Here is a 15,329-nt window from a genome sequence, read left to right as displayed (position 1 = left end):
GTGGCCCATTCAGTGGGCTTCTTCATCCCACTGCTTCTCCTGCACATAACAAGAAATGGCGGCACCTTTCGCTACAGCCCAGAAAGTTGGATTTTCCAGGTCTTTTTTTCGTGACAGGAAAACAAGCAGAAGGAGCATGAGATGTGCGGGAGGCAGACGGCATCTTGAAATGCACCCACGAAAACTAGAAATCTCATTGACTGAGGATGGAACTGTTTGTGCTCAGGCTGCAGAGCTCTTTTCAGGTCCAAAAGGGAATAGATATACAGAACATCCATTTCTGCAACTGGCAGACAATAAGAAGGCTTTTGATTGGTCAGGCTTAGTGCAAATGCAAGGAAGCTAGCCTTCTACATTTACTTGGTGAACAGAATAGTGCTGTCTGCCTGCTCCACTTTAGACTCCATCTTACTCAGAGTTCCAACCTTGGTTTCAACTCCAACCACTGACCTTATGGACTCTGTGGCCTTAGCTAGACCTAAGGATTATCCCAGGCAAATGGAGGGGCCATCCCTGCCTGCTCCCAGGATCCCCTGTGTGTCATTTGGATACACAGGGATGATCCTGGGACAATCCCGGGATATAGGCCTGGTCTAGCCATGGCCTGAGATGGAAAACAAATCCTACAGCTGCCCACATCTGGCCCTGACAGTAAATTATATCCAATGGCAGTTTGACTTAACAGAAAACCCTTCCTCCCACAGAAGTTTGGACACCAGATTTTCACCAGTCCCTCTTACCTATATGCCATTTCATTCCATTCCGTAGGGTCCCATAACCCTCAGGAGCTGCTTTCCAGGGCATGTGGACATTTAAATGCGTTGGGGAGAGCTTCACAAAATGTGGATGACCTGATGTGTGAATTGCCTTTCTGCTAAGGCAAAGTCACCATTAGATACAACCCAATGTTCCTGGAACTCTCTCCTGTGGAACCCCAAAACCTTTTTTAAACAATGGAAGACCTTCTTGTTTAGGCTGCAGTACAGTCTTGGTTTAATATTATTATTATTATTATTATTATTATTATTATTATTATTATTATTATTATTATTTCTTACCTTCCTCTCCATTTGGATCGAGGTGGGGAACAATAGTAGGTATAAAATACTGATTAAAAACATAGTATGCATTCTTAAAACATCTTAAAAACATACTAAAAGCATACTAAAGCAATTGAATTATCACCAAATTCAATTGCTGTTACATATCCTGAATTTTTGCAAAAAGCAACAGCTATGGATCTAAACAGAAACATTAGGATTAGCAAGCTTGGTGTCAATATTTCTGCCACTATCTAGGGTTGTGTGTTTTTTGCCGAAAGCCCATATTTAATTTAGGAAGAGGTATGTAGAGAGCTAAACTGCTAAAAAAAAAAACAAAACAAAAAAAAAAAAAACAACCACAAAGGGAAAAAAGAGCAACTGTAAGAAAATACCAATTTCCTCTCAAAATGCTAAAAATAAATGAAGCTATCTTAGAATGGCATAATTGGAATAGAATTCTTTTTAAGGAAAAAAATCATTGGCTTTCACATAAAAAGGAAGTTTAAAACAAGAATGGGGGCATGAGAGCAAAAGAAATGACATTCCAGGAACTGTGCTGATTAAGAAGTGGGCAATTTAATTTCTTCAGGAGTATAAAACTCCAGCATGAATTAATTTACTTCACGCAGAGACCTGCTGTTCTCTCTCCTTTCCTCAATCACTGTTTACTTCCGAAAATCACCACTCACCTATCTTTTCTGATTATTTAATTTCAGCTGGATTTTCCTATCTCAAAGTTGTTAGTACAGTTAAGCCTCACTCTGCACTTAATATAGAAACACATTACGTGGAGCTGCTGCAGGAGCACTGGGGATATTTTATGTTTAAAGCACTGTTGTTTCAATAGTCTGCCTTCTTCCTGAGCAAGGGATTGCACTGACTTCAAATAAACTGCTCTGACATCCTGTGGACCTGATTGTTCTCTCTATCTTTTTGCAATGCCTTCCCTCGGGTGCTTGGGACTCTATACCTCTAGCAAAGTTCTTGCTCACAGCTGCATGCTCTGGAACTGCAATCTGATTCCCTTAGCTTTATTCCCCTGAATTGCTGGACCATGTAAGAACTCTGTGTTTGTCTTTAATTCCTGGTATGCACAGTTGAATCTGCAACTCCTGGGCTGTTCATGGACGCTGAGCACAAAACTGAATTTGCTCTCTTCTTTATCAGGGTGACTGGGTGCCACCCTGCGATAGTGAACCTGCTAGAGACTTCAAGACTGGGGATTTCTAGCCCCATCATCACCCTGCCTCCTTCACTGAATTTTACCCATGGGGGTGGGTGCACTGTCGTCTTCCACTTGCAACCCTCCTGTGTTTTCCCACCACTTCTTCCATCTTTCTTCTTACAGCAGAAAATCCATTAAGAAAGAAAAGATGGAACAGCTGCACACCTTCTCATTGGTAGCCCTGGGAGCAAGTCATCTGGAAGCACCCTAGGTCTCCGTTGGTCTTCCTTAGCCCCGTTTTTGACTTCTAAATAAACAGTGGAAGTTGTTAGTAGCAGTAGGTGCCATCCAGCAAACTTGAACACAGCAACTGTGGTGTCATGTAAATAAACACACAAAAGCCCATTTCTCAGGCCACTGGCTACAAAGAGCATGTGTTAGATTGCGCTGTGCTGCCTTGTTAGCTTAGCTTGATCATTCAGAAAAGAACAGAAAACCATAATAGGTCATTGTTAAACTGACCATCAGACATACAAGAAACCACCTGGAGGGGAATTGATGATTCACCATTGTGTTGTGAACTGAGCATGACAGCTTTTATTGACAACATCTAGAGCAGAGATGACATGTGATAAGGATTAGGATAGGCTTTCAACAGGTGATTATGGCATGGCTGCTTCCCAATGAGGGATTAAAAGTAACATCATGCCAACGGATATCTGCTAACACAACAGGACTTTCTCCTTCTCTCCATCTCCCACCCCACCCTGCAGCCTTCAGCACACCCAGAAATCAGCTCATGGGAGCTTCTCTACATGAGCAATTTATTACACGCTCATGGTTGGCCACTGATGGAAGTTTGCAGGTCCTTCACATGATGCCATCAACCTCAAGGACATCTCCCATGCTTTCCCCTGGAAATCTGTCTTTAAAAAAATAAATAAGATAATGCAGTATTTAAATCATTGTAGGATTTCTCCAGTGTGTAAAGGCATCATAGTGCTATAATCCTGCCACTAGATGGCACTGTTTCATTTAACAGAATAGCATTGCTGAGAGGGGGAGTTATCAATTCAAAATCACATGGTTGTCATCTAAAGGAGCCTGTCAGAAACAGGGAAAGAGTCCAGTAGAAGAAACCCCAGTAAGGTTATGGTGTGTTTTCTCTTAATGTAGGGACACCCTAGGTTTCCCAGCCTTCCAGAGCAGATTTTGAGGGGGCAGTTGTGGGATGGAGGGAGAATCCCATCCTCCTGACATGGCACCCACATGGACAGGTACCGTAGCTCAGTGGTTGAGCACATGGATTGCCTGTAGAAGGTCCAAAATTCAATTCAAGTGGGGCAAAGAAAGAATCCTGCCTGAAAGCCTGGAGAACCACTACCAGCCAGTGTCAACAATACTGGGCTAGATGGATCAATGGTCTGACTCAATGTAACACATTTTCCAATATTTCTACATGCACAACAATGTAAAGATAATTCAGAAACTCGTAATAACAAAGAATGTCTGTTCCAGCTGATGACTTTGGATCCGTAACTCAGCAAGGAAATGACTAATTATGATGGGGTGGTTTTGACCCATCATTCGTTGTAAGCCACCTTGAGACTAAAGGCTTCCCTCGAATTATCCCCTACAGCATTTAGCTATTGTTGTTGTTGTTGCTAGATAAATCACACCCCAGGCGGCAGCACTCCTAAGATCCTTTGCATACCAGGAAATGGTATAAGGGGGGAAATGTAAAAAATCATTAAAAAATCAACAGATGACCCAATCTGATTCAAATTTGGTGTGCTTAAAGCTCTCTTTAACATCTATTACTGTGCCAATTTTGATGATTTTATCTTTAAAAATTACGCAGATGTAAGCATTTGTTTAATTTGTAATTTAAACATATGAAATCCTGCTCCTGCACCCCAAGTGGCCACTCGGAAAACAACAAATGATTCGCTCCAAAATAGTAGGAAAATAGGCCGGGCCTTTTGGCTTTATAACTCAATTAAAGCAGGATGCATGGGAGTACTTCACAGTCAAAACAAATTATAAACTGGAAAACTTCAGAGTCCTTTGCATGCGATTCGAAGTGATTGCACTGTATAACCCTGGTGTGATGAAGCTATAATTCTATTGAAAGGCGTGGTATCATTCCCATCATCATCATTAAACACTAATAAGGCACCTAATTTTTTCTAAGTACTGTATAGGGGTTAAAAGAAAAAGACAGTCCCTGAAAAAATGGACATGATACAAAAGGAAAAAGAGAAGGAAAAACTGTGCAGTCGAGCTGCTCCTGCTTTGCTGACCAAGGGAATATGTATTCAAAGCATATTAAATGCACAAGTAAATAGATAAATAAGCCTAGAGCTATCACTGTATGTGTAGATTGCATTTCTCAGTGCTCAATCCTATTCATGTTTACTGAGAAGTAAATCCCGCTGAATGCAGTGTGATTTAATCCCAAATCTGTTTAGGGCACATGCTTATGCATGTTTAGACGGGGCAGGGTGGGGGAGCCCTACAACTTCCAGAATTTCCCAGGAAGTATGGCTGGTTGGGGAATGCTGGGAGCTGTAGGACTTTTTCTGTCTATATATGCAGAGACGTGTGTTCAGAGGAGGGCAATGAGGATGATCAGGGGTCTGGAAACAAAGCCCTATGAGGAGAGACTGAAAGAACTGGGCATGTTTATCCTTGAGAAGACTGAGGGGAGACATGATAGCACTCTTCAAATACTTGAAAGGTTGTCACACAGAGGAGGGCTAGGAACTCTTCTCGATCATCCCAGAGTGCAGGACACAGAATAATGGACTCAAGTTACAGGAAGCCAGATTCTGGCTGGACATCAGGAAAAACTTCCTGGCTGTTAGAACAGTACAACAATGGAACCAATTACCTAGGAAGGTTGTGGGTTCTCCCACACTAGAGGCCTTCAAGAGGCAGCTGGACAGCCATCTGTCAGGGATGCTTTAAGGTGGATCCCTGCATCAAGAAGGGGGTTGGACTCGATGGCCTTATAGGCCCCTTCCAACATTACTATTCTATGATTCTATGATTGCATCCTTAGGATGATAATGACTGAGGCTGCATATCATGATTTATATTCAGTCCTCCCCCATTGCTGTCTAATTGTTATTGGGAGCAGGGAGGGGTTGGAGAGAGAGCTATCTTGCTTGAGAATAATAGCTGTAACTCCCCTGACATAAAAGAGATGTATAAATCAAATAGAAATACAAATATTTAAAATAGTGCTGACACGTAACTGTATTTTTTTCTAGAAACACTCATTACTAATGAAATTTTAGTGTGCAGGTACAAGAAATTATATATCTCTTACTGAGAATTTATGGGGGGGGGGGGGGAATTTGTGTGTTGGGGAGAAATCATGGCTGATAAATTATCTTCCATGTTTATTGGTAATTCCCTGAGAGAACATTTGTTCTTGAACTTTAGAGACGCTTTCCCAGCAAACAACCAGAGCAATTATGATGGATGCAGCTGCTTCTCTCAGAAGATGAGCCATATGAATCAAACGCCCACTCAGAAGTCATGATATCTACACAGCAGCGTTGTTATTTGCTGGTCACTTTCCTCGGCTCATTTGCAAAGTAGAAAAAAGGAAAGAAACCATTTGCTCAGGTATTCAAGCACCTTCAACCCCTCTTCTGCAGTAACAAATAATCTTTGTGTTGAAATGAAAATCCATGCAAAAACAGTATAATATGTAAAAAATCTGGTTCTAAAGACTAAGTGGACATCTTTTTCTTGCCAGCTTCTATGGCTCGGGAAACTTTTTGTTTTTCAGGTTTATTGCAAGTTGGTAGTGTCCCTTGTTTCTTAATGCATGTTGCAAGATTGGTGGTGAGCTAAAACAATTTATTCAAGGGGAAGTGGAGATGGGAACGTTATATCCAATATTGCAATTGTTTACCTAGTGGGGAGGATATTAGAATTGGTGGACCCATTTCTTAGCCTGTTGGGTTCTTTCTGTTTCTTCAGGAAAGGATGCTTGATTTCAAGACTATCTTTCAAGCCTACCTTTAGCCTGAGACATATTTTCTACTTCCTTATGTAATTCTTACAATGTTTTTCTCTTAAATACCATACAAACTAATATGTGTGCAATGCCAAACAAGCAAAACTGGTGTCCCAATCTGGTTCCCCAGATGGCCCCACATTTTTCACCTATGGGGACAAGCAGGTCCATCTCCATCTCCCACTAGCCTTGAGGTTGTGGGTGAGATACCCATAGACTAGTGTTCATTCTATGGCACTGTCTAGGGGTAATGAACCACACAACATCCACATCTTCTGACCAGGATTCAAATCTTCTCTTTCTCTGCTCAGAGTCAATAGATCTTTTAAACCTAGTTGGGGGAACATAGCTAGTGACAACCACTTCCTGTAAGCAGATTTGGGCTGCAAAGTTATCAGGACACTGATGGACACTGACATAGCTCTCTGCCCCTTTCATTGACTTCAGGTGAGATGGTAGAAGTTCAGAACATGTGCCTTGGATCTGCCATGGGATGGATGAGGGCCAATAAAGATATGCTCAATCCAGGGGCATGGCTAGACGGGGCAATATCCCTCAGATCACCCTGGGATCGTACCTGTGCATCCACATGACACACAGGGCATCCTGGGAGCAGGGAGGGATGATTCCTCCCTTTCCCTGGGATATCACTCTACCCTTCCATCCTGCTTTTTCTCATGGTCTCGGGATGATCCCAAGACCACGGGAAGTATAGCCCGCTGTCGCATTCCCCCCCCCCCGGCTCCTTGCAAGTAACCACGAGGAGTCGAGAACTGGGCATGGAGCTCCTCAGGAGCTCTGTGTCCATCGGGGTGGGGTGGGGGAAGCACGAGGGTTTGTTTTTTAAAAAAACCTCATAGTTCCGTTTGAGCACTCATGCACTCCTTTTCCTTTAAAAAAACAATCCCAAAAGGTGGCCGCAACGTTGCATGCTGCGTGTAGATGAGGGAGACGATCTCACGATCATAAAATTGCGAGATCATCCCCCTACACCCCCCCCTCATCTAGCCATGCACCAGGATTACTCTTTGGTGGTAATATAGTTGATCAGGGAGTTAAGTTTCAACCTGTTCTTACCTCTTAAAATTCCCTCTTAAAAGGAAGAGGGTGGTGGCAGTGAAATAGAGGTTGTTGATAGCGTCACAGAAGGTGGTGACACCACAGAATACATTCCATGACATCTAGATTGGATTACTGCAGCACTCTCTGGGCTTCTCTAAACAAGCTATTTATAGCGCACTTGTTTCTGACTACTCACAGAAGCTTCTGGGTCAATTAAATGACACTGTAAACAAACAGGATGTCTCCCACGGCTTCCACCCCCTCCTATTCTGTTGTAAAATAGATCAGAGAAAAGCTGGAATAAACCCCTAATGGTGCAAAATCGGCAGCATGTAAAGCTAGCATTGCGCTATGAAGTTGCCGAGGAAGGGAGGAAGGACTTTAAATGGAGGGAGAAGAGGATAAAACAAAGGGAGGCAGATCTGATCCCCATGTGTCTACTCAGAAGTATGTCCCATTGTGTTCAATGGGGATTACTCCAAGAAAGTACAATCTTACTCAGAACTAAGTCTTGGCTTTCCTGGGGGCTGCAAGGAAACATGAAAACAAGACTCCCCCCTCCATTGCACACATCCCAGGTAGGAAGGGAGGTGCTTCCTCAACTTGACCAACTGTGTCTATCATTTAAAGGAGCCGTGGGAAACAGCAGGATCTTCCGCCTTGTCACCCCTCTCCTCCCATGTAATCCAACTCATATCAATCACGCCAAAGAACAAGGAAGCACAACAGCACTGGGTAAACAAAGGGGTTTCTCTTAATGTAAAGATGCCCTCTGTGTCAGTTTGTCTTGGAAGATGCTTTAGGAACTATCGTTGGTACAAAATGGAGCAGCTAATCTGCTAACATATCTTGCCAATATAGAAAACTACACTTGCAATGGGAAGAAAATGGGCATTAAAAGAAAAACCAGAAGGAAGCACAGTGAACATCACACCTCGCTTCCTCCCACTCTGCCAGCAGGATCCCAGCAGGGCTTGGGAAATATCAGAGTGCTCCTACCAAACAATAGGATTGCCTTAATAATTACATTTGATGGGTTGATTAATCACTTACAGCAAGATCATTCATCAACGGAAAAATTCCTCTTCGCGTGGATGCGTTGGTGTGCGTTCGTTTTGTCTCAAACATCATCATGTGCTTCCTTACCATTTGCAAACTAAAATAAACCTGAATCTCAAACTATTCTTGGACTCCCTGTGGCTTTGGTGAGAAGCCAAAGAAACATATTTTTGGTTCCCGTTCAATTAGTCCTTGCCAATTGACTGAATGTCTTTATTTTGCTTATGGTTTTAGTAAAGAAGTTTATAGAAATGCATATGCTGTTTATTTATTCTGGTAAAACAGATTGCCAACGGACATTTCTCCTCCTTACAGAACAGGGATACATCAAGCATGTTGTCCAAATTCAATTCGATTGCAGTTGGGATGGATGAGATTCTGCATGTGGCATTTTATTGAGGCGTGAATACGCTGGCCTCAGTCCAGCATTATATACATAGTGTTGGGTCTAGATTCAGGCTAGATCAACAGTGCTGGTGGCAGTGGACTTCCCTGCCTCCTCCATCCCTCACCAAACCATCCAGTCCCCTGAAAGTGCTACACAGCCAGCCAGGAGACCCTGCTGAATGGGGAGAGCTGTGGTGTGGCAGGAGGAGAATCCCAAAAACCTGGCAGAGGGACCTGCCACAAGCAGAGCTGCTCTGCTCACAGAAGGCAGATCTTAGATTCAACCCACTTGCAGCACACTTCCCCAGGCTGAACGTTCTCACTTAGTTGTGCAGCTTCGCATACGTAGCCCTAGCCTTCCCCAACATAGAACTTGTGACTCCCAGCATTCCTGACCACTGGCCATGCTGGCTGGGGCTGATGGAAATGGAAGACTAAAACATCTGGAGGGTGCCAGGTTGGAGAAAGCTGCTTTAGACAATTCACAAAAGCACCAAGCAAGTTTGGGAAGAATAAGGGCTGGATTCAGTCCCTCCTGTCTACTCTGCTTTCCCAACCACAGAAATTCTTGCCAAGAGGGTTCCTCATGAAGTTAGGGATGCAGGCATATCTACAGAGATCACAGGAATTGAAGAGGTGAGCATAGAGGAACCCAGGAGAGGCCATATCTATATGGAAAACAGTAGTGCATCTAGCTAATTTTAGATCCTGGGAGGCTGTCTTGATAGCATTGCTTTGCCTCTCATTCCTTCAAAACCCCACAGCATCGCAGCTGCAAGGTGGGAACGGCAAATCTTCATGGCAGGAGGGAGTGTGGGCTTTCTGGGCAGTGCTAGGGACCATTCAGCTCATCGAGCCTGCCCCGGAATGCCTCGATCCAGCCCCGGAATGCCCCCCTCTCAATGTGAAGCAAGGTCACCACCACTAGGCAGAGCAAAGAAGGTGGTGACCTCAGAATAAAGTGGCTTTTTAAGTGTGCAGTTTCAGGAGAAAAGTCTGTGGTGGGTGTAAGTTGGCAGCTGCATCATATGAACAACACAGCGCCACTGCACAGCCACTATGGGGTATACAGGACATATAAACACACACAACCCAGACTTAATTATCTTACAGGGACCCCCTTTAGATGGCCATGACCGTTACTTTCAATTCATTACTTCAGTTCTGAAGCACACAGCTAAAAAAATTCTTTGCCCCAACTGCCTTTCCATGCTTTAAAATTACTCCTACAATCCTGATATCGTATAACAACAAAACTGTTTGCCAACACTGACATTTTTATCATGCTGCTTTTCCTTCACATAGCAGGAAATGGCAATACGTTTTGCTTTCCCAAAAAATAATTTGGATTTACCAATAGAATGTAAGCCTATGCGGCAGGGTCTTACTATTTACTGTTACTCTGTACAGCACCATGTACATAGATGGTGCTATATAAATAAATAATAATAATAATAACCAGGTTCTTATTTTTTGATGGAAAGAAGACTAGAAGGAGCAGGAGATGCATGGGAGGCTGATGACCTCATCAAAAGGACCCACGAGAAACCGTGAGTGGCCAGTAACAAGTGTGTGATAAAACACTCTTCTAATGACGCTCTATATCTAAAAAGGCATCTCGGATCAGTTTATGGCATAAAGATTTAAAATACAAAACATAAAATATTACAGTGAAAACATTTTAAACCATACAAAATTCTGTCCCCAATTTATTTATTTATTTATTTATTCATTTATAATATTTATATCCTGCCCTATATCACTAAGATCTCAGGGCGGCATACAGATAAAAACATACAGTATAAAACAATAAATATACACAGTTAAAAACAAATTAAACCGTAATCCAAGTTAAAACAATATATAATTTAAAAGCAATAGATGCAGTTAAAACAGTTAAAACAATGTGCCAGTGAGTTTAACCATCAAATGCCTTGTTAAAAAGCCATGTTTTTACTTGGTGTTGAAATGCAATCAATGTTGACGCCAATCGGGCCTCCAAGGGGAGGGCATTCCACAGTCAGGGTGCCACAACAGAGAAAGCCCTCTCCCTTATCCCATCATAATGTATATGTTGCATTGGTGGGATGCGGAGAAGGGCTCCTCCAACAGATCTAAGGTCTCGGGCAGGCCTATATAAGGAGAGGCGCTCTCTCAAGTATGGAGGTCCCAAGCCGTTTTAGGGCTTTAAACGTCATTACCAGCACCTTGAATTGAAATACTGTGCTCACATAGAGAAATGCAACATTTTTCAACTTCCAACCCACCAAAGTAGAGTTGAAGGGCACTTAGTGAATGGGTGGAGGGGGAAGAGGATGTGGAAATCCCATTCTGCCAATGATATCCATTCCATGGGCACAACATCAAAGTTGGATGCAACCCAATATATTTTTGCATATTTGCAAATATCCATTTCAGCAGTAGTGAGAGAGTGCAGAGACTGGACTCTTTTTGTTACAATTGCTACTACTTGCCCTGATCACCTTGACATACGTCAGGCTATAAATGTAATGCCAGAAGTATCCCAACCTTCCTCCAAGAAGATCAGAATAAACTCTGCAGACTTACAGCCTTTCTACACCAGGCATTTATTTCATGTTCATGATTCCTCACTTACAGATGTTACAGGTTCTGAGCTTTATCACACCAGCGTTATACTGTACAATCACTGCAAATTGCATGCAAAGGAGTCAGAAGTTTTCCACCTTATAATCTGCTTTGATTGTGAAGTACTCCCATGCATCCTGCCTTAATTGTGCAATAAAGCAAAAAGATTCACCATATTTAGCCCCTACTTTTTGAGCGTTTCTTCTGAGCCGCTGCTGGGGCACAGGAGCAGGATTTTAAAGAAATGCTTACATCTGCATAAGCTTTCAAGATAAAGACACCAAAATTGGCACAGTAATAGATATTAGGAAGAGCTTGAAGCATACCAAATTTGAGTTGAATTGGGTCATCCATTGATTTTTTATGATTTTTTATATTTCCCCCCTTAAACTCACTTCCTGGTATGCAAAGGATCGCTGTCGCCTGGTAGCAAAAACAACAACCGCGAAAGCTTAGCGCTATGGGGATAACCCAAGGGAAGCAGGTATGTGGAATGAAGCTTATAACGTCACCACATCTCTCCCCCCTCCTCTATTTCTTCCTCCCTCCAAAACTCCTAAACTACTGTTTCCTTCCCCCCCCCCGCACCTGCTCCCTCCTGTTAGCTAAGATGTCACTTTCTCCAAGCTCCAATGGCTCTCCCATTCAAAACACTCAAAGAAGTCTCTGGAGTGATAGTAAGAGACTATTTCCTAACAGTTACCTCCTCTAAAGAGACATCAGCTGGCCATTAAGAACTATTAACAAGCAACCCCCATTGGGAAGGGAAGGCCAGCCAGCCACCATAACATATAAGAAATGGTCCAGTTTGGAAAGGAGTGCTTTGTTTGTCCTTCATTGGCATCTCACAGTGTGATCATATAAAGTCTGAGAAATCCCCAAAGATTTAGTGTCTAGCACAGTGGTTCCCAAAGTGGGCGGTATTGCCCCCTTGGGGGCGGTGGGATTGCATAAGGGGGCGTTAAGAGGCAAAGGGACGGCAGGGGGCGCTGGCAGGGGGCGCTAACAGGCAAAGGGGTGGCAGGGGGGCGCTCGAGGTGGTCTCTCCAGAAGGTCCTAAAACCCAGGGACCGAGCAGGAAAGAGCGGCAAATTCAGCTGCTCTCCCCACACCGCTCCTGCTCAGGAAGGACTTTCTCACTCACGCAGCCGCTCCCTCCTCCTATCTCAAGCCCACAGCGGCCCCACCAGAAGTAGGGAGTGGGGGAAGCGCCCACAGGAGGCAGCAGCGAATTCAGCTGCTCTGCCCACTCTTCTGCTGCCTAGGAGGGCCCAGGGCTTCTTTCCTGCTAGAGCCACCGCCGCCTGCTCGCTCGCTCTCGGTCAGAGCTGCTCCCTCCTACAAGCTGCCCCGGCAGACCTCTCACGATAATTGCTGCACAAGGCGGGAGCAGCAGCCATGTGGCAGAGAGGAAGGAGCATGTGGAGGACGGTGGGCGGCAGAGCAGCTGCCAAGAACAGCAGTCAACCGGCAGGCTGGGTGGGGAGCAGGACTGCTTGTGCTGCTGTGAGGTATCACCAGGCTCCCTTCCCCCATCAGGAGTTGCAGATTGGGGCCATCTCCCCTCTAAGCTGCTGCCCTCCTGTCCTAATCAGCCCGGCAGCTATTGTGAGGCTTGGGGGGAGGGGGGTTGGTGAGAGAGAGAGAGGGGGGCTTGGAGGGAGGGAGTTGGAGAATGAGAGAGAGAGATGCTGTGTGTCTGTGTGTGTGCTCCCACCCCCCAAAAAATCTGGACTACAATAGGATTGGGAGAGAAAAGAAAAGGGGGAGGGAGAGAGAATTGCAATTCCCCAGGCCCTTCCTGCTAAAGAAGATTCAGCAGCACCTTTTTCCAGGATGCTTGCTGAAACAATTCCTATCTGCCCTTGCTTATTTCAGGGTGTCCAACCCCCTTTTTTCAAGCGTTCTTTTGGTAAACATGGTATGTGTGTATCTTGTGTCACCATAAAAACAGAGCTGCAGCACAATCCTAAGTGTGTCTACTCAGAAGTAAGCCCCACTGAGATCAATAGAACTTACTCTGAGATAAATGTGCATAGGATTCAGCCTGAAAACGAAGAGAGGGTGAAGAAAAAACAGGAGAAAATGAATTGTAGAAATAGAATAGCAAGGTAACTGTGGGATATTTAACCATATTTAAAGACAATAAGTACAGTAAAATTAGTGCCCCTCTACTTCAGTCCCAGCCAGGTTTTCCATAGGAAAACTCTGTACCAGGTGGCAGATAATTATTTTAAAATTTTAATTAAAATACATTATCCTTTCCTATAACAAAATGGTGCTTACTCCTAAGTAAGTGTGTTCCACTAAAGAAGGAAATCCTATTTGATTCCTGCTAGTGTGACATAAGTTAAAGGCACAATTTTATGCATGTTTAGACAGAAAAAAGTCCTTCAACTCCTAGAATCCCCTCTAAATGGGAAGCACCTGCCCCAGGCTTGCTAAGGGAGGGAGGGAAAAGAGAGTGAATGCCTCTGTTTGCAGCCAGCATGGCAGGGAATACCAATTGGCTTCTGAATAAAGTATTCAATTAATTGTTACTGTTTTGAATTTTATTGTTATTATCTTCCTTGGTGGGTCGTTGAAAACCACTATTCCAAATAATGATTTTTATAGTGTAGGGTAGGGGGGCGCTGGGCATGAGTTTGTGGAACCAAGGGGGCGGTGACCTGAAAAAGTTTGGGACCCACTGGTCTAGCAGATGCTTTCATTAGAACTGTAAAGCCATTTAATGCACACTTAAGAACATCCTACTTCCTTATTTTCTTCTCTCTCATCCGAAATGATCAGCAGCTTATTCCTTGGGTTGTGGAAGAATGTGCTTGGAGATCGTCGTTACCGTTTTCAAGTAGTGGCCCACCATCTTCCAGAAGACTTTCATGCTCTTAAAAGCCAATGAAGTGGCATTCATCATTTATTAAGGCCAAGGGGAAGGGAGTCAACAATAAACAATTTATAAATGAGGTTTGCTGTAATCAGCAAAATTAGGTCTCTTTAAAAGACAACTTAGTGCCTGCTTCACAATGAAAGTCAGGGTGATTTCAGCTTATATCTTAAATTATTGATTTCCAACTGATTTGAGACTGTAGCCTTTTGATTCTGCATGCAACAAATTTAAATACATGAAAGCTTCAGGGTTGCCCAGTTCTAGATCTCCTTCCATTCAGGCGGCTTTCAGAGCAACTACCGGTTATGATACTGTGTATGATTTGTGGATAAAAGGGTAAGAAAAAAAAATAATTCAATGGATAAGCCGACAGTCAATACTGTTAGAGGAATTACAGTCGGGTGCCAAGGCTTCCATTGCCTTCATCTTGTTACATAACCTACTCCCTACATGGCTGTCCTCTGAGACGACTTCCCTTATGCAACCTGACAGCACTGATCAGCTAGTAGTCGTAAATACATGCTGCCGATGCTTAAGGAAATTTTACTCTTATTATCGTCATGTTTATTAAACTAAACGTGATGCCAGATACGTTCTCTTTCCCGGGCTGATGGGCATTAGAACAGCAGCACAAATGTTATTCCTTCTGCCTCAAGGGACTATCCAGTAGCACACATTTGGCATCTCAGAAATTTGCTTCACATGGTTGAATGAATCCAGACGCATTCTATAATGTGAAGCAGCAACTTGGATAACCGTTTCATTATCGCGAGTCACATACAGAAGCGGGGCTGTCCTGTTATTCCTCACATATGGAGCAAGGAGATAAAGCAGCATTCGCCTCCATCTCCCTGTATCTGGTCAAGAAAATGGACTATTGCAATTGCTGTGCCTAGCCATGGGGATTTTGATATCATACATCCTATGCAAACTGCAGTGCAGAAAAGTCTTTTAAAAATACTTCTTCGCACAGTGATAGTTAAACTATGGAATTCACTTCCACAAGATATAGTGATGGCCACCCATTTGGATGGCTTTAAAAGGGGACTGGACAAATTCATGGAGGAGAAAGCTATCAATGGCTAC

The sequence above is a fragment of the Elgaria multicarinata genome, chromosome 6 (assembly GCF_023053635.1).
Source record: "Elgaria multicarinata webbii isolate HBS135686 ecotype San Diego chromosome 6, rElgMul1.1.pri, whole genome shotgun sequence".
NCBI lineage: Eukaryota > Metazoa > Chordata > Lepidosauria > Squamata > Anguidae > Elgaria > Elgaria multicarinata.
The sequence above is the reverse complement of the archived record's forward strand: the minus strand, read 5'-3'. Positions refer to the sequence as shown.